Raw genomic sequence first — 21,209 nt, 5'->3', positions numbered from 1 at the left:
TAAATGATCCAGGCAATGTTTGGGGACCTCTGGTTCAGCCAAATCCCACATGTCCTGATTTCCATCTGTATGGTAGTTATCCAAGTGTGTGTCTGTCCACATGAGAAAAATGTGAAACAGCCAAAAAAAAAAAAGTAGAAGAAATATCAGATGTCAGCTCATCTTGGCCCCCTCCAGTACCATCTGTGACTTCAAACAAGTGCTTAGACCAAATAATGCAATAAGAAAGAAAGTTTCTAATTATTCTTTCAAATACCATTGCCTTTACTGAAAATGCAAGTTAAAAATTTATCTGAAATCTGTTTTAAATCAAGGGGGAAAATAGATAATATGAAACACAAAAGGTTACCTGCCTAATACATAAGACCAAAAGGACTATTTAAGGGAGAAAGGAAAAAGAAGCTAGAAGACGTGAGAGAGAAAACAGGACAGTAGGCGGAGAATAGGAGAGAATAAGTGGGCTTCCTTTTTTTTTTTTTCCAAGACAGGGTTTCTCTGTGTAGCCTTGGCTGTCCTGGACTCACTCTGCAGACCAGGCTGGCCTAGAATTCACAACAATCCACCTGCCTTTGCCTCCCTGAGTGTTGTGATTACAGGCATGCAGCATCTTGCCCAGCTGTGGGCTTTCTTTCTAATCACACACTTGCTGGGCCATGACAAATCTCTTCTGCTTCACTTTTGAAGCATTGTGAATGATACTTGTTATAACCAAAGGTGCAACATAGACTTTCATCTGTTGTGTGAATAAAGAAGAGCTTGTAAAGGTGCTGGAGGTCCTAACTCCGGAGCTTGATTCCCCTGGCATGCAGAAAAACAAGCATGTTGAGCACAGAAAACCAAGCATTTTTGAGCACAGATCTCCAGGTACCTCCAAGCTGCAAGCCTCCCACCACAACCTTACCTCTGGCCTGGTTGGCAGCAAAGAAAGGTGACAGCTAAACTGCTGGTCTACAGAGGGGATTTGCTGAAGCTTTAAATTGGGCACGGTAAAAACAAAATAATGGCTGTATTTCAGAATCAGGGTATTCCACCTTTGGGCACCATAAAGAACTTTCACAAACTCAAGTTTGAAGTTCAAATCCCTCAAGTTCCTCAAAAGTACCACACAAAGTAAAAGGGAAAGGACTGGGAAATAATTTCTTTTGTCTTCAGCCAAAATAAAAGGATCCTATCCAAAATATAAGGACTGACAAAGTATTCCAAAAGGCAATGAGTTGTGAGGGTTGGGGAGGGGCACATTCATTCCACATGACCAAGAATAGAAAATCAAAGCTTCCTGATGAAAAGAAATACCAGAAACTACTGCAATGGTTATACTATCCTCACTTTAATTTTTAAAACCTAAGCACAAATTACATCCTTGAGCTTTCCCAAGACTGACTGGTAGAATGAAATAGGGTCATTAGCCATTTGGGATTCCAGGTATATATGTCAAAAACAAACATCCCAGTGGAAGATTTCAACGACTCAAGAACCAAATCATGAAGTTCCACAGGAACCAACAAAATGAATTTGCTAAAGCTTAAGATACAAATGTTAAGAGTGGAACAGAAGTAAAAATAAGTAAATATGCTTATTTGAACAAAATGTTTCATGTTTTCTGAATCAATCACAGTTTGCCAAAACCTGATAGAACTAACAGTTCAAGTTTCTGTAAAGAGGACACCTTAAGTGTACTTACTTGCTTGAAAGCTCCGCAAGGAAGAAAAAAGAAAGAAAGAAAGAAAATCAGGAGACTGGACTATGCTACTTTATTTATTTTCTTCCTGTTTGCCCTTGCTCAAGTCACTTCTGTTCTCTTACCCTCACCTTGCTTGTTTTGAAATGGCTGTGCTGATATTGCCAATATCCCAAACCAAATACTTGTTGCCAACTGCAAAAAATTAGTCTAGCGAAAAAATTAAATGACATCACAATTTGGCTCTGACAGCTAAGAAGCAGAGACACTCACTCATCAACCCCTCCTCCAACTCTCTTAATCTTTTCTCATACATTACGTCCCAGTTGCTCCTCTCTTCTCCTTCCCCCTCCAATTCCCCCAAATCCAATCCTCCTCCCTTTCACTTCAGAAGAGAGCAGGCCTCCCAGGGATATCCACCAAACAAGGCTTAACAAGTTACAATAAGCCTAAGCACAACCCTTATATCAAAGCTGGATGAAGCAACCCAGTAGGAAAAAAAGGGTCCCAGGAGCAGGCAAAAGAGTCAGAGATATCTTCCACTCTAACTAATGGGAGTCCCACAAGAACATTAAGCTACATTACCCATCAATACTTCCTCAGTTCCCACACTGACCACAACTCACTTATGAGTTTACATCTCTAGCTTATTTTAAAATCTATTTTACATGAGAGTTTGTAGCTGATCTTGTCCAGACTCAAAGGAAAAACCCACCTTAACAGTCTTTTTTAAGATATCTGCTTGCAAAAAATATTTTATGAACACTTTGTGTTCCTCAAGTGAAAGTTATAGGTGTGTAGTCTTGACATCACAAAAATATTAAAGAGGAGAGTAACCTAAAATATGGTGATCAACAATTGTATGCCAGACATGGCATGGTATTTCACACAATTACATTAGGCAGTCCCCACAATACTGTGTTGTTTACATTTTGTAAAGTATTATATAAAACTGTAATCAATAAAACTGGCCAACTTATGTTAAATGACTGCTTATTCACTCAACTACTACGATAAAATTGAGATTTGAACTCTAGCAGCCAGAATCAATTACTATACTAACATTTCAGTGATTAGGATACACTTCCTAAATCAATCATACAACTGAAATTGTATAATGAATAAATCATATGCTAAGCCCATTGAGTAAATGTGGACTTCCTTGTATTTGCATTTGTCCTTTTTAATCTTTGTTTATTATCAGTCTGAGTGTGTATGTGTATGTGTACATGTGAATATAAACATAAATATCATGGCACATATAGGGATCAGAGGAAGTTGGCTTTCTCATTCTACATCGTGGGTTCCAGGAATTGAACTCAGCCAGCTCATCAAGACTGGCAGAAAATACCTACACCCATTAAGACATCTCTCTGGTCCCTTGTTTTGCTGCTGCTGTTGTTGTTTGTTAATTGTTATTAATTAAAATGTCATCAGATAATATAGTGTAATACTTGGGACTATTAGCTTTTCAGGCAGACAGACTTGAACTTCTAGAATTCTGACTTGTGGAACTGACTGTTCTAAGTCTCAAGGTTTTTTCTTTGTTCTAGCAAATGGACAAAGAAGGGTGTTATTAGATTTTTATAAAGTGTCATTGATGTGACAGCAGCTAGCACAATACTTGGCACAAAATTACTATTCAATAAAAGCAGATTAGTGTTCTCTTTGTATCTTAAGTGACACAGCAAAATAGAAACTGCTTTAAAAAAAGCAAAGAAACCAGTGCTGTTGAGACCTGATAGACTATGGTCAGATGGAAGGGGAGGAAGACCTCCCCTATTATTGGACTGAGGGAGGAGCATAGGAGAAGAAGAGGGAAGGAGGGTGGGATTGGGAGGGGTTGGTGGAGGGGACTATAGCTGGGATACAAAGTGAATAAACTGTAATTAATAAAATAAAATAAATTTTTATAAAAAGGAAACCAGGGTTATGGAACTCTGGTGCCCACAGCCTCCAAAATTAAGTTGCATCAGATGATAAATGACAGCAAAATGAATGTATTAATTGGTGGTATTTAACAACAAGGAGACATACCATTGCTACACTAAGGAACAATTGTCTTGAGTTTCCTAGAACCACTGTATCTAATGAGAGAGCTGAGAGAATAGAGGTACTGCTGAGACTACTTGGTGAACTTTAGCAGCCTTTGTTCCAGAACACATCAAGTCCTGACTGAATACCTCCCATTCAACTGTGGCATTTTTATATACTTCTTTTTCCCCTCCCTTCCTTGGTATATTCTGATTTTTAGTATTTCTTGCCCTGGCCTAGCTCTGTCTCTGCTCCACAGCATCAAGTGGTATTTATGGACTATGTCCTTGGCACTATGCTAGATGAAACAGGGGAACATCTCAAAATTAATCACAGAGATATATATTCCATTGAAAAGCAAATCTAAGACACCCAGGTCAATTAGAGTTTTGGCAACATATAGCAAATGCAGCTATAATTTAAAGGTTTTACTCATTTCAGACCACAAAAAAAAAAAAAAAAAAAAAAAAAAAAAAAAAAAAAAAAAAAAAACATTTCTTTATGTAGCTAATGATATGAACACTGAAAAACTTAGAAAAAATTGTACTGATATCAAAACTTCATTTGAAAGGCATAAGAGGCTGGGTAGGTGATAAGACAGGTAATGAAATGCAGGCACTGGCAAGATGGCGAAGCAAATAATGGCACTTGCTACCAAACCTGATAACCTGATACCAATCTCTGGAATCCACAGAGTGGAAGGAGGAACCAGTCTCCCACAAGTTGTCCTTTGGCCACACATATACAGTGGAACACACACACACACACACAAAACAAACTATAAATTCAAAAAATATATATAACATGACTAATTAGTATCTGAGTTCTCACTATATAGTTTTTTTTTTCAACTTTTCTCCTACATGTAATATTTTTTTATAATTAGAGCTTAAGGATAAAAAGCATTGGAGGTTATTAAACCTCAAATTTCCAGAAGAAAGAGCGTAAGGCACTTAGGGAAAAATTAGAGATTCTGAATTAATAGTATATAACACTTGTTATATGACAATTTTTTTTTCCATATTTAAAGGTGCTTACAAGATTGGAGAGATGGATTTTCAAAGGCTCACTGAGGCTTTCTGCATGTAAGACTAGCTTAAAAAAATGTGAATTCCATGTTAAGGGAGAGAGCCTGCCTCAAAATAATAAGGCAGAGTGTGATAAAAGAGGACAACTGGCATCCTCTTCTGGCCTCCACAGAAGCAAATAAGCATTCTGACCAGTATAAACACTCAGGTATAACACACACACAGAGACACACACACATACACACCACAAAGTTAAAAAGGCAGTTTGTGGAGCAATGATCCCTTTTATTTAGTATCTCAGTTGTCATTTTAAAATTTTTATTCATGCATTTATTAGTTGGCTGATTAATTTGTTTCATTCATTTTAGACAGTATTTCATTATGCATACCAAGTTGGCCATAGAACTCACTATATAACCAAGGATGGCCTCAAAATCATGGCTACTGTATTCGTTTTGGCAGCACATATACTAAAATTGGAACGATACAGAGAAGATTAGCCTGACCCCTGCACAAGGATGCAAATTCGTGAAGCATTCCATATTTTTAGAAGGGAAGGATGGCCTCCCCAACAGGACACTAGGGAAAGGGCATAGGGAGAAAGAAGGGAGGGTGGGTGGGACTGGGAGAAGAATAGAGAGGGGGCTGCAGCAGAAATACAAAATGAATCAATTGTAATAAATATATATAAATGAAATTAAATTTAAAAAAATCATGGCCATCACTATACCTCAGTCTCCCAGATGCCAAAACCACAGATATATGCCATTTGCCTGTTTCCTTTACCATTTTCAGTGAGACCTATGGTGGTAGACAGTGAAACAATGGAGGAAGGTAGGAGAATAACAATCATCAAGCAATAGAAAGACCATGAATGTACTATTATATTCAAGACACTATATTAGAAGCTAGAAGGAACTCAGTTTTTTTTTTTTTTTGTGTGTGTGTGTATGTGTGGTTGTTGTTGTTGTTTGTTTTGTTGGTTGGTCGGTCGGTTGCGTTTTTTTGAGACAGGGTTTCTCTGTGTAGACTTGGCTGTCCTAGACTTGCTTTGTAGAGAGGGCTGGCCTTGAACTCACAGCAATCTTCCTGCCTCTGTCTCCCAGAGTGCTGGGATTAGAGGAGTGAACCACTGCACCCAGCTGACTCAGTATTTTTTAAAACATTAGTCACTGCCCTAAGCAAGCTAACAATATAAATGAAGGAATGTCAAAGTGATGTCTGAAAGGATAACTGGCTGGAGCAGAGTTCTGTTAAGAGAGAAGTATAAATATTAGAAACATGCTGGAGCCAAATTTCAGAGAATGCCAGGCAAAAAAAAAAAAAAAAAATTGGCTTTCCTCCTAAGGAAGCTATTTATGATTTCTGAGTCAGGGAAAGAAAATTAACTAAAACTGATTAGCTAAATAGTGCAATTTGTTTAGGCAAATGTACCTTCAAAATGCACTTGACATTTATCTATATACTTCTGATACTTCTACTTCCCAGATCTTCACATGGCCCATATTGGTTTCCAGCATTGTGGACACTAGTCACTTTTCAGGCCACCTTTTCCTTTACACATATTCAGCATATGTCCCTTTCCCTCCCTGTGCCCTCAACTTGCTTCAGTCTTACTGGCTCAGCAAGCAATAAATAAGGTTCACATAATGTTTTTTAAATGAAGCTGCTGGGCTCTGTAACTGATTTTGTTTGTGATAATCAAACCCAAATTTCTGGAAAAATCACTGATTTGTGGTAGAAAACCTGAATATTCAACTGAATGATATATGAAGGGGTACAGGAACGTATGTCATGTATATATAAGGCAACAATATTATTCTCTGTGTATTAAAAGAAAGCTTAATGGAGGCAGCATTGATGGACAGAGATAAGTGATTATGATAACACCTCTTTTAAACTCCCAAATTACAATGTGGACTTTCTCCTTTCTATCCTCTAATCCAGTCATGTTACTCCCCTACTTAAAACTCTGTGCTGCATTACCTCTGTGAGGTCACCTATGAGACCACACTTAGTAGCAAGCAATTTCCCTTATTAACTTGCCACAGGATAACCTGTCCAAATTCCTATTATGTAGCCCTCTGTCATGTTCCTAGTAGATTATATACAACATCAGAACTGTGCTGCAACTCTCTAGGTTTTCCAAACTTCTTTTCATGTGTTGGTCATCCTGCTAAGACTCACTAGCCATTTCTTTGTCTACCTAGAATACAGGCAACTCTTACTCATTCTTTGTGAACCAGTAAAGTCAAAGCTTTGATCTACTGGTTGCCCATACCCAGCAGTAATTCCTTTCACTGTGTTTCTAGGAAGCCTCCTGTATACCTCTCCTTATGAGTACCCTATAAATATTAAATATAACCACTGTTTTAAGTTCTGTCTCCACTGTTATACTTTGAGCTCAATAAGCTGGGCAGAATATATATATAATTCCATATTATATTTCCAGTGCTCAGCATGAAGTCCAGACCTTTATAAGTGACCAACTATAAGTTCCTTGATTTCAAATTCAGTATCTTTTTTAAAAATAAATGTTTGGTTAGCAGAGAAAGAAATCGGTATTATGGTGGCATTTTCATACATATATAATAGTTATACTTTGCTCTTCTTTATTCTTTAGCTGTCTTCTCCCCCACTTTATTGCCAGTCCCCTTCCTAAGATCCCCAAATAGTCCCCTTTCTGCTTTCATGACACATTTATTCCACTGCCCCTGGCATCTCCTGAAAGGGAAAAATTAAAATAATATGTGACAAATGTAATATTAGTGAAGTGTGTCTGAGGGCACAACTGAAGAAGAAACAGTAGGAGGACATATCATGAGATCTTGTTGTGGGTTTGTTTCTATCCCAGGAAATTCTTACTAGCAGTTGTTGCTAAAAAGAGCAGCTGGAACAGATGAGAAGGGGCCTTACCAGGGAGTTCTCCATCTTTATTTTTCCCAGTGCACCACTGAAGCAATATTGTTTATACAACATTCTCCATATAATGCTTCAGTTCCTCTGAGTTACAGCCAAACTTTCACTTGTGCTCTGCCTACAGATGCCTTTCGACCAGCCCTGTTAATGGATAGTCATCAAATGTTCTCCAATTTTTATTCTCACCTATCATTATTATGCCAAGGAACACTATTTTTTTAAGAGGACACTACAGAAAACAACATAAATAGAAGGGGAACAAAACTTAAAAAAACTGTGTTCATCATATATCACCAGTACATTTCACTGTCTCGATTTTACAATATTTTATGTTGTCATCAGTAAAGTTTAAAAACAGAAAGTTAAGAGTAGCAAAACATCATAGTTTGTAGACAAGAAATAAAAAAATATTAAGCTGAATACTGGAATATAAATCTTCAGGTATATGATCAGTAGCCACTTCTGAAAAGTCAACATTGAGGCTGTTTCTTAAGAGTTAGTACAAAGCACTTAGCTTTTTCTGTGGACTAAACTAAGGTGGCTTACTGAACTGAAAAAAGAAAAGAAAAACAACTGAGTCTGTTTTGATCTTCAAAAATGTCAAACTGTTAAACACTTTACTTTTATTGTATATATAAATCTAAGGGCAAAGTCTTGCTTGAGGAAGATTTAAGAGATATAAAATTTGTCTTAGGTGTCTGCCAAATCTCTACAGCAGAGACAGAAACCCTGGAAAAGCTAACATAATCATAATTCTCTCACAGCACAGGCAAGCTTGAGCTGGGCTGGAGCCACAGAATCCTACCCTGTCTTGGGTACTACTGTTTACAAACAGACAAGTTTGCTTACCACCTATCTGGTAGCTTACTTATGCCTAGCTATCCCACAGAGGGAAGAAAGTAGGAAAGAAAAATAAAGTCTTTCGGGCACACAGCCCAATTTTCAGCTGGGTAAATTTTCATTTAGATGATGGGCATGCTTTTAAGAATTCTCTTTCTTTCTCTCTCTCTCTCTCTCTCTCTCTCTCTCTCTCACACACACACACACACACACACACACACACTAACCTCTAAAGGTATCAAAGTATTTATGAGTATCTTCTGCAGAGCCTAGCACAGTAATGCCACATAAAAAGCCTGCAAAAATTCACTGAATAATTTGAAACTTTAACTGTAATTTCAATGTTGAAGTGGAGAATTACAGATTGTTTTATTAGTATATAGGCATATTAATAGTAAAACTAATAAGCTTAAAAGGATATCATAGTCTATGCAAAGTGATATTATTTCAATCCCAAATGATTTGTGCTCATAACTTCTGTCCTCTAAAGATCATCCATTTTTGCAAAATGGTTATTATTTGTAAGGAAAATTAAGGAGAAATCACACTGCAGGATACTACGTGACTATATGACTACCAATATACTTTTGTAGAGAAAAATTTCATATTCATGTAATTGTATGTTGTTATGGTAATCCCCATACAAATGTCTAAGAACACTTAACACAAGAATATAGTGTATGCATGGGCTATATTATGTAAATAAGATTAACTGTAGCATTCAACCAACATCTTCCCTGGGAATAGATCACTGAAAAATGCATTTGTATGGCATTAAAAATTAAGTAACCAGTGACACTGGCCCCCACGACATACACTGCCTCTTGTACACTTAGTCTTATCATGATTTTCCCAAGCTTTTGATGGCATCCCTGTTCCCAAAGACAAAGACTTACATCTCAGAAAGAAACACAGAGAAACTAGAGCTATTCCACCTCCTTTGTAAGAAGTGTTGTGTGAGTAAGGAAAGATTTCTATATATTAATACAATGCAAACTATTGCTATGATCACATATAACTTGTCCAAGGGAATATAGGAAGTCTATGTAAAGTGACAAAGATTAACAGGTATTTCAGAATAATGCAAAGCACTAACCACTGCAGGGAGTTAATGTATCTTAACAAAGTTCCTTATAATAACTTTTCTTCTATCTCTTATTTAAATTAGGCTTCTCCATCTGTAAAAATAATTATTTCTTTTTTCTGAGACAGGGTCTTGCTGTGTAGCTCCAGCTGGCCTGGGACTTACTATGTCAATCAGGCCCTCCTCAAACTCACATAATTCTGTTGCTGCCACACTCAGCTTAAAGTAGTAATATTTACTGAATGTATTTAATATGTTGTTCTGAGGCTACAATACCAGTAGTTTATGTGTTATAACAATACTTAGCCTATATAATCCACATCTGCCTGATAGTGGCCTACAATCCTTGCCCCAAAAAATAAGTTATAGGAAGAAAAATTATTGTGAGTGGAACTGATTTGCAACACTTTCATGAGCCAGCCTAAAGAAATTTGGATGTTATCCTAAGGATGGTGGGCAGCCTCTTTAGTATTTATATAGAGGCTGAATAGTATCAGATCTGTGATTTATTTTTAAAAACCCTTTATACATAAAACAGATGGAAGAGAGCTGGTTAGAGGCAGCAGAAATCCAGGCTACAAATGATGCATTTGTGCTACGGTAAGCAAACCCCAAACTAAGGCAATGGCGATAGAGATAGAAAAGGAATAACTATTTTAAAATACATTTACAAAATTAAGAAATAAAGAATGGGAGTCCAAGATGGCTGCGACCAGCACACACCGTATCTGAGGGGCATAGGATCCAAAACTCCAAAGTTGGTGAATGGAGGGGCAGCTGAAGCCAGAAAATCAACACTGAGGCTTCCTGGGCAAGAGGGGACAGGTATAAAGTGAGCTGATAAAGTTTGGATCTAGGTCACCCGTGAACATCTCCAGGGAATGACAGTAGCAAATATTCAACCTCCCTGTACTTCTCCTTGCCCCAAGCGCAGGCCTCCCTGTTCAGCAGAGGCAGCAGTAGTTGCCCCAAGCAAGAACCTCCACCGCTCAGTGACAGAAACAGCACAGGCAGGCCTCCCAAGGCTGCAGCTGCAGTGGGGAAACTGCTGGCCTGTGCAAGAACCTCCATACTCAGTGACTGAGACTGTCAAGGCAGCTACACCAAGGACAAGCCTCCCTGCCCAGTGGCCAAACAATGGACACCACTGAGCTGATGAATCTCCTACACTTTCATTTGCCCTGCAGGCCCAAATCTGAGAGAAGAGAACAGGGGAAACCCAGTGCTTGCCAAATTAGGCCAAAGAACAAGTGAGTGCAACTTGAAGTGAGTGCATGCTGAGCCCCAGATCCAGGGTCCCTCTATTCTACCAGGCAGACATGGGATCCCTTCCACCCACACACCCAATGTGGGCAACATAAGGATCCTTGGGACAGTGTTCTGAACATTGAAGTCCCTGTTCTAAGGGTCTACCAGTGAATTCCAGGCAAACAATTCCTGGAGTCCAGACAGATCAGAATACCAGGAGGACAGTAAAAGAGGCCTGTAGGCCACTGAGGTATTCAGGGAACCTACATATGCAGGCCCACAAACAGTGCAGTATCCCCCAGCCCTTCCTAGTGCTTAAGCTCCACCCTTCCAGGCATCTACACATGCTAACACCCCGTCCCTCAAGGCATGCTTCCACACACATGCCCGTGCTTGCATACATGTGCCTGTAACCCTCCTCCCTTAGCTACAGCTAAAAAACCAACATACAATCTCAAACCAGTGGACCTCTCTCCTTCCTGAAAAATACTCCAGACACCAGAGACAGACTGACTCAGCCTGAAGTACAGGCTCCAGGAACAAACAGCAAAGGTAACAGATAAGCAGATGGACAGAGATCAGCATAAGAAAATATCCAACAAAAATCAGAACATCATGGCTTCACCAGCAACCCCCCAAATCACGGGATATGATAATACATCAGAAACAATGGAAAATGAACTGAAATCTATGCTTATCAAGTTATTAGATGCACATAAACAGGAAGCGAACAAAGAACTCAAAGAAATACAGGTAAATACAACCAAAGAATTAGAGGAACCAGTAGAGACACAAGTAGTGACATATAGAGAGGAAATGAACAAAAAAATACAGGCCATCATGGAAAAACAGTAATCTTCATACAAACAGATAAAGGAAATGGTGCCAGATATGAAAGCAGAATAAGAATCAATAAAGAAAACACAAACAGAGAAAACCCTGGAGCTGGAGAACTTAGAGAAAAGATCAGCAACCACAAAGGTAAGCATCACCAACAGAATACAAGAGATAGAAGAAAGAATCTCAGGCGCTGAAGGTACAATTGCAGAAATTGATATATCTGTCAAAGAAAAATTCAGAAAAGTTTCAAACACAAGAAATCAAGGACAATATGAAAAGAAGAAATCTAAGAATAATAGAAATAGATGAAAAAGAAGATTCCTGGCTCCAAGGACCAGAAAATATTTTCAAGAAAATCATAGAATAAAATTTTTCTAACTTAAAGAAAGAGATGTCCATAAACACACAGGAGGCCTACAGAACACCGAATAGACTAGACCAGAAAAGAAACTCTTCATGTCACATAATAGTCAAAACACTAAAACTACAGAACAAAGAAAAAAATATTAAAAGCAGCAAGGGAAAGGGGCCAAGTAACAAATAAAGGAAGACCTATCAGAATAGCACCAGACATCTCAACAGAAACTATAGAAGCCAGAAGGGCCTGAACAGATATCATGAGGACTCTAATGGGACACAGGTGTCAATACATTCTACTAAACCCAGAAAAACTAAACAACTCTCAGTGCCAACTTGGTCAGGGAAGAAATGAAAAAAAAAAAAAAAAGAAATTAGAGACTGCCTAAAATTCAATGAAAATGAAGGCACAACTTACCCAAACTGATGGGACACAATGAAAGCAGTGGTAAGAAGAAAGTTCATAGCACTTAGTGTCTTCAAACAAAAGTTTGAGACATCTCATAGAAGCAACTTAACAGCACACATAAAAGACCTAGAAAAAGAAGCAGACACACCCAAGAGGAGTAGAAGATTGGAAATAATCAAACTCAGAGCTAAAATCAATAAATGAGAAACAAAGAACACAATTCAAAGAATCAATGAAACCAAGAGGTTCCTTGAGGAAAAAAAAAAAAAAAAAACAAGACAGACAAACCCTTTGCCAAACTAACTAAAAGTCAGAGAAAAAAACTATCTGAATCAGCAAAATCAGAAACAAAAAGGGGGACATAACAATAAATACTGAGGAAATCCAAACAATCATTAAAAAACTTTATGCCACAAAATTTGAAAATCTAAATGAAACCGACAATTTTCGTCATAGATTCCATTTAGCAAAGGTAAAACAAGATCGGGTACATAGATTAAATAGTCCTATATCCCCCAAGGAAATAGAAGCAGGCATTTAAAGTCTCCTTCCCCACCCCACCCCCAAAAAAAGCCCAAGGCTAGATGGATTAAGTGCAGAATTCTACCAGACTTACAAAGAAGAGCTAACTCAAGTTCTTTTTAAACTATTCCACAAAATAGGAACAGAAGAAATATTACCAAATTCATTCTATAAATCCATAGTCACCTTGATACCTAAATGCCACAAAGACCCAACAGAAAAAGAGAACTTCAAACCTATCTCTCTTATGAACATTGGTGCAAAAATACTGAATAAAATACTGACAAAATGAATCCAAGAACAATTCAAAGATATCATCCAACATGAGCAAATAGGCTTTCCTAGGCATGCAGGGGTTGCTCAATATATGGAAATCCATCAATGTAATCTACCATATAAACAAACTGAGGGGAAAAAAAACCAACAAGATCAACTCCTTAGATGCTGAAAAAGCATGTGACAAAATCCAGTACCCATTCATGTTTCAAATCTTGGCGAGATCAGGGAAAGAAGGCACATACCTAAACATAATAAAGACAACATACACCAAGCCTATCGACAGTATCAAACTAAATGGAGAGAAACTTAAAGCAATCCCACTGAAATCAGGGACAAGGCGAAGCTGACCGCTCTCTCCATACTTCTTCAACAAAGTACTTGAAGTCCTTAGCTAGAGCAATAGAAAAATTAAAGGAGATCAAGGGTATACAAATCAGAAAGGAAGAAGTCAAAGTATCACTATATGCAGATGATATGATACTCTACATGAGCAAACCCAAAAATTCAACCATAGAACTCCTTTACCTGTTACACACCTTCAGTAAAGTGTCTGGATACAAAGTTAACTCAAAAAATCAGAAACCCTACTGTATACCGAAAACAAAAGGGCTGAGAAAGAAATTACGGAAACAACACCCTTCATAATAGCTATTTATAACATAAAGTACCTGGGTGTGACTTTAACCAAGCACGTCAAAGACTTGTAGGAAAAAAAAATTCATGTCTCTGAAGAAAGAAATTGAAGAAGATATACGAAGATGGAAAGATCTCCCATGCTCATGGATCGTTAGGATAAACATATTGAAAATGGCCATCCTGCCAAAAGCAATGTACTGATTCAATGCAATTCACATCAAAACACCAACACAGTTTTTACAGAACTTGAAAGAACAATTCTCAATTTCATATGGAAAAAAAAAATGTCCAGAATTCCTGAAACAATTCTGTACAACAGATTGTCTGGAGGTATCTCCATCCCTGATCTCAAGGTGTTGTACAAAGCAATACTGATAAAAACTGCACAATAACGGCATAGAGACTGAATGATGAAACAATGGTTTTGAGTAGAAGACCCAGAAATAAACCTACAGACTTACTGATACTTGGTTATTGACAAAGAAGCCAAAACCATACAATGGAAAAAAGACAGCATCTACAACAAATGATGCTCGTCCAACTGGATGTCTACATGCAGAAAATTGAAAATAGATTCATATTTATCACCCTGCACAAAACTAAAGTCAAAGTGGATCAAAGACCTCAACATTAAACCAGATACTCTAAATCTGTTAGAAGAAAAAGTGGGGAACAGCCTAGAACTCATTGGCACAGGACACAACTTCCTGAACAGAAAACCAACAGCACAGGCTTTAAGATCAACAATCAATAAATGGGACCTCATGAAACTGAAAAGCTTCTGTAAAGCAAAGGACACCGTCATCAAAACAAAGTGACTGCCTACAGATTGGGAAAGAATCTTCACTAACCCTTTATCTGACAGAGGACTAATATCCAGTATATACAAAGAACTAAAGAAGCTGAAAAGCAGCAATCAAAGTAATCCAATTAAAAAATGGGGAACAGAGCTAAACAGAGAATTCTCGACAGAGGAATATCGAATGGCAGAGAAACACTTAAAGAAATGCTCAACCTCATTAGCCATTAGGGAAATGCAAATCAAAACGACCCTGAGATTTCACCTTACACCCATCAGAATGGCCAAGATGAAAAACTCAAGTGACAACACATGCTGGAGAGGTTATGGAGAAAGGGGAACCCTCCTCCATTGCTGGTGGGAATGTAAACTGGTACAACCACTTTGGAAGTCAATCTGGTGCTTACTCAGACAATTGGGAATAATGCTTCCTCAAGACCCAGCTATACCACTGCTAGCTATATACCCAAAATTTGCTCAAGTACACAACAAAGACATTTGTTCAACCATGTTTGTAGCAGCTTTATTTGTAATAGCCAGAACCTGGAAACAACCCAGATGTCCATCAACGGAGGAATGGATACAGAAATTGTGGTATTTTTACACAATGGAATACTACTCAGCAATAAAAAGGAGGAAATCATGAAATGTGCAGGCAAATGGTGGGATCTAGAAAAGATCATTCTGAGTGAAGTATCCCAGAAGGAGAAAGACAAACATGGTATATACTCGCTTATATAGATCTACAAGATATGATAAACATAATGAAGTCTATAAACCTAAAGAAGATAAACAAGAAAGCAGACACGGGGTAAGATGATCAATCCTCACTTGGAAAGACAAATGAGATGTGTGTTGGATGTATGACAGGAGTCCACCGCAGAAGGCATCTGAAAAGACTCTACCAAGCAGCATTTCAAAACAGATACTAAGACTCATAACCAAACCTTTGGCAGAAGGAGAGTTAGTATGACGTGGAAAGGATAGGAGCCCCACAAGGACCAAATATATATGGGCACAGGGTTTTTTTCCTGAAACTGTTTCTCCAACCAAAGACCATGTATGGATATAACCTTTGCTCCGACAAAGCTCATGGTAGCTCAATAACCAGTTGGTTTCCCATAGTAAGGGGAACAGGGACTATCTCTGACAGGAACTCAATGGCAGGCTCTTTGATCTCCCCACTCCCCAAGGGATGAGCAGTCCTGCCAGGCCACAGAGGAGGGCTTTGCAGCCAGTCCTGAAGATACCTGATAAAACAGGGCCAGACAAAAGGGGAGGAGGTCCACCCCAATCCGTGGACTTGGAAAGGGGCAGGGAGAAGCTGAGGGAGGGTGGGATTGGGAGGGAATAAGGGAGCGGGATACAGCTGGGATACAGAGTTAATAAAATGTAACTAATAATAATAAACAATAATTTAAAAAAAGAGAAAAAAACTTAGAAATTATTCCTTGGAAAGTATAGAATAAGCATATATAAAAGCTAAAAAGTGTAAGTTATATGTAATCGTATCATTTGTAGCACATCCTTATTAATCTATTTAATCTTTTTTTAACTTTATAGCAATTTTCCTATGTGTGTATATACAGATTTATGTGCCATTTGTAAGATAAGTACACATGTTTAAGTTGGAATCTGCTTCGCTCTACTAGGAATTCTATGGCCTGAATTTTCTCTTGATGTATCACAAACAAATTCTTACACCATGAAATACATTTTGACAACATCCAATTTCATGGCTACTTAATGATTCACAATTTATTTCATTCAAACTTCCAGTACTGGGTATTTAGGATGCCATTTTTCCCTCTTTTTTGACACTATGACAAACAGTTCTAGAGTAGCTAAAAGCTAAATTTTAGGAAGAGTGATTGCTTCTTCAGCATACAGCTCAAGAAGTTGATGATTGAAGACTATGTTCTGTTTGAGAATTTCTGACTCAAATTGACAAATCACTTTCACAAAAGAGCTGAATAAAATTATCAGCCCACTACCAATATATATGACCGAGAGAAGATACATTAGAGACTGATACCTAAGATGAAACCAAATGGATTTGGTAGATAAAGAAGATGTTACCTAAGAAAGTAACAAGAAAAGGGAAATGTGAACCTTCTGTCAAGAAAAGTAAATAAAACAGGCCTGACATATTTAAGCTATGGGAAAGAAAAAGGTAACAATTATGCCTAAAATAAAAAAGTGAAAGTACAGCCTGGTGTGGTTTCACACACCTTTAATCCCAGCACTTGGGGAGGCAGAGGCAGGTGGATCTCTGTGAGTTTGAGGCCAGCCTGGTCTACAGAAATAAGTTCAGGGCAGCCAAGGCTACACAGAAAAACCCTGTCTAAAAACAAAAACAAAAACAACAACAAAAGCTCATTTTAACTGTTCAATCCAGTAAACTGCAGCAAACTTCTGTATATCAATCTACATTTTTCATACTTTTTAATATCATGCATTACCAAGGTCCACAGTTGCATCCATGTGAATATTTGTTACGTTTTGTCATACAATAACCACTTGTTAAATATCCACTGTCCCAAATACTCTTAAGTGTATACAGATGAATGAGATATTCCTGCCCTCAAGGAGCTCACAATCTACTTCTGAGAAACATCCACAAAACGGCACACTCCATTATGATCCAGTCTGGAATAGAGGCAACATGTGTCCTACAGAAGTGAGAACACTAACAATGTCTTGTGTGTATATTTAGGCTTACGTAGAGTGTTTCTTGGCAAGCCTTCCCAGAGATGGTCATATTTCAATTGAACTTTGAAGACTCTCAGGAACACTCAGTGAGGCATGAGGGGTGCTTTACATAATCCAAATCCACTCTCTTGAATAGTAACCATCCCCTGCTTTTACCTTAATACATGAAATTGCATGCTATGGCGATACTATGCTCATCATAAAATATAAAGAACAAGCAAATAGCAACACTAATAGAATAATATTTACATATACCAAATGCTACTAATTCCTCCCCTCTGTTTCCTCCTCTACCATGTTGCTAATTATAAATCTCTCTGAAGGAAACACCCTACATTCACACAGATCATGCCTCCCTCCAGTGCATCCTTTCCACTGTTACCTTACAAATGTGATCATCTGCTTGCTGTGTTCCTTTCCTGAAAATGTTGAGTAATTGTCTATTGACAACAACTGTATTGCTTACATCCAATTACATGAGGTTAGAAGGTTTAATACCTTCATACTATTACTTACTTAATATTTATCCTTAAATCAACTTAGTGTATTTATTTTTATTAAATCAAGCTCTATATAACCTTAGGTTTGATAAACTAATCCAAATTTATTTTTACCAGATACCTTCAAATATGCAAACAATGAAATCTAACATGTGTGGGGGAGCACAACAAAGCTATCACTGCTCCATGTCTGACATTTTGAGAGTCAATGGGCCTATAGGAACACATTCATAGTTTTTAGCATTACAGCTGATTCTACGAAAATCAGCCTCAAAATTCTATAGCAGACTTTGCTTGAACCTTTCTTGTCCCACACCATTCATATCTAGCTGTGATGAACTGTTCATATTGAAAAAACACATCCCACCCATACTCACAGACTGATTCTTTTATCTTCAATGGATCTTCTCTACCCTTTTTTGCCTGGCAAATTCTTTACCCTTCAAGACCTATCTACCATGTCACCTCCTCACAAAAGTCATCTCCCTAACTCTCTCCTCTACTCAGCTGCTCCTTCGTCTATTCTACCAGTGTTTTATAACTGTATTCTATTCTCCCACAATTTTCTATTCTATGGTACCTCAGAATTGTGTTTACATAGCTCCCTAGACCCAGTGAGGGGTCAGGCCTTGTATTCAGTTGCATCGTCTGAATTTCAGAGCATACAAAAGCTATATCCTACCTCTAAGCTATTTGGTTATACACAATTCTTTGGTTTTTATTTCATTTCAGCTTTTGTATGGAATCATCTAATTTAGAAAAGAATATATTGACTATAATGTTGGCGGACATAATCAACTATGGTTATAAAAGCAGTTAAGCTAATTTGGTATTGGCAAGTACTTTACAGCAGACATGCTCAGATAAAGAAATCCAAAATTACTCAATTGGTTTTCTTCCAGGATGATCACTTGTACCTTACAGCAATCTTTCTTGCCACAATTAGAAAATCAAGAACAAAAATGTTTATCAGAACTAGGAAACCGTGGGAGAAAGAGCATGAGCTCTCCTCAGAAGTCTTCACACTAAAGCTCCACCTCAGTTATTTATCATCTAATTAACCTCAAGTACTTGCTTAAAATGTGAATTTTAATTCCTTGTTCTAGAGAAATAATGGAAGTAATAGTACATGTTATAAGACCCTCAAATAATGTTGCAAAGTGCCTATGATAAGGCTTAGGACATTATATGGGCTCAATAAGTAGGCATCATTATTGTCTAATCAGATGATTACAATTCAGGTAATTTTCTACACAAAGACAGCAAACTCACTTCTCAATACATTTATGGCACTTTGCTTTCTAGTTGACAAATACAGGTTGTGGCTAAGCATAGCTACAAACAAACATCTACAAAAGTTTCTCTTTATACATAAATTAAACTCACATGTGGAACATACCACCACACTTCTTTGTGTTCTCCAAGAATTGATCTCAAATCAGGTTCCCCTAGGATGAAAAGGAAAATCACCCAGTCTTAATTTTTTTTGTCTTTAATTTTATTCAATACAGAATACAATTCAAACTTTGTATATTCTTCAACTTGTTATTTTACTATGACTCCCAAGTATTATCTCCAATACATCTCTGCTGATACCTCTTATATAATCAGATGTGCCCTTCAAACAGCCCTCTCTTTTCTACCCACCCCCTTCTTAATCTCTAACCCTTGAATCATCAGGAAACAGTTCCTTCCTCTGCTCATTTCAAATCTCCTTTATTCCACTGGAGTCCAAATTAAAGGTGCCCTCCTCCACAAAGCCTACTATGATCTAAAGAAAGAGTAAGTTTCAAGACTTTGCCAAGTCCTGAGTTAGCTTAGAACTTTCACAATCAGCCTCTCACTCCTATCTACATGCCCTTTCAGTAAGCCCTGAGCACATTTTGCACACATCTGCAAAGTACAATTAATTCAATGTGTTTCACACTGTCTATTGTGTTTTGTCAATGGCGTGCCCACTTTTTATCAACATTGATACTAATTAGTCTTTGCTGTAAGCTCTTATAATGCTCCACGTGTCTAAATAGGTCTAATTTGCCTTCTATTGTCACCAGGAACACTTTACTGAACCTTAATTATGTGTTTCTCAAAAGTAAGGTTCATTTTTTTTTTCTGCTCTCTAACCCTTCAGGAAATTGAAGAATACTTTTCCACTCCAGTGACTGTTGGAAAAGGGCCAGTAACGAGAAATGAACCAATGTTTCTTTTTTGGGTTTTTTTGTTTGTTTGTTTGTTTTTAAATCTCATCAGGAAGCAGAAATGGAAATTAGACAAAAAAAAAAAAAAAAAAAAAAAACAAGTCCTGGGTATTAGCGACGAATTTCAACTCGCCCAGAGGGAACTGGTAGTGTGTTTGTGTACTTACAGTAGTAAGTGCTCAGAACTAAGCTACAAAAGAGAAAAAACACAGCACCCAACTCCCGGCATAAAGGAAGGAGAGTCCAGATGCCACTTACGGCTGGGTAGTGGGAAAGAGAGCAGGTGGTGGTAAGAAATAAAACAAAAGAGTTGGGGGAAGGGGCTTGCGTTCTCTAAGCTCAGGAAACTAGTTCCCATTCCCTGACTCCCAGTCCACAAACCCCCATCCCTGAAGAAGCGGAGCTGGGCGGAGTTAGGCACCAAAGACAGTGGCCCCGGAAGCACCCTCCTCCCTAGGTCCCCCTCGGTCCCACAATCCCGGCCATTGCCATTCAGGCTTTCTGCCTCGCTGACCTCCAGCTCCCCGGCTACCGAAGCTCTACTCCTTAAACAGCTGCAGAAAATCGGGCCCACTCGGAAGTTCCTGGACCGGGAGTACCCTCGGGGCACTGCATACCCCACAAGTGTCTTCCAAACTCGGCACTTCTGTTAGCCGGCCTAGGCCAGTAAATGGGGCCCAATGGCGGGACTCTAACCCACAGGGTGACTATTGAGGCCTCTCCTATTGGCTATTGGACATCAAGGAAGCACAAGGCCTAAGCGCGTGTACTCCTGGGAAATGTAGTTTGAAATCACTGGAGCGCATGCTTGCTTAGAACTATCCAATATTTTCATTGGTGGAACTACTCAAAAGATATCAGAGGATTGTGGGAGATGAAGTCAAGATACTTTCTTCCAGATACCCACAATTCCTCTCAAACCAAGCTTCCGAAAGTCCCCAGAGTTCAGATACAGGAGAGTACTCTGGGAACTGTAGTTTAGTGTGCAAGGCACCTCAGACTAGCTTAGGGTAAAAAGTGCTTGCTGAGGCCAACTAGTGTTCTAGATTCTTTTGACTACTTTAAAAATAATTATGTTTTAAGAATTCACGTTTTCATTGCGTTATGATTTGACATTCTCATTGAA

At 38.2% G+C, this 21,209-nt stretch overlaps 1 protein-coding gene and 1 non-coding gene across 5 annotated transcripts in view; one reads left to right on the top strand and one right to left on the bottom strand.

Annotated features, from left to right (window-relative positions):
• Enox2 (ecto-NOX disulfide-thiol exchanger 2) overlaps window positions 1-20,773 on the bottom strand; it is a 319,919-nt gene extending 299,146 nt beyond the window's left edge. For 3 of the 4 annotated variants that reach the window (XM_060374476.1, XM_060374478.1, XM_060374480.1), the window contains exons 1-2: window positions 20,598-20,773; window positions 19,272-19,333 (exon numbers count right to left, since the gene is read on the bottom strand). The gene's annotated coding sequence lies outside the window, so the exon portion shown is untranslated. The remainder of the gene's footprint in view (window positions 1-19,271; window positions 19,334-20,597) is intronic. The other variant, XM_060374479.1, reaches the window with a different exon arrangement.
• On the top strand, window positions 5,187-5,288 carry LOC132650160 (U6 spliceosomal RNA). The gene has a single exon (XR_009588555.1). It is a non-coding gene; the product is annotated as a U6 spliceosomal RNA (small nuclear RNA).
• Window positions 20,774-21,209: the final 436 nt, after the last annotated feature.

This window comes from Meriones unguiculatus, chromosome X, assembly GCF_030254825.1.
Source record: "Meriones unguiculatus strain TT.TT164.6M chromosome X, Bangor_MerUng_6.1, whole genome shotgun sequence".
Lineage (NCBI taxonomy): Eukaryota > Metazoa > Chordata > Mammalia > Rodentia > Muridae > Meriones > Meriones unguiculatus.
This window is presented reverse-complemented; position numbering and strand designations above follow the sequence as displayed.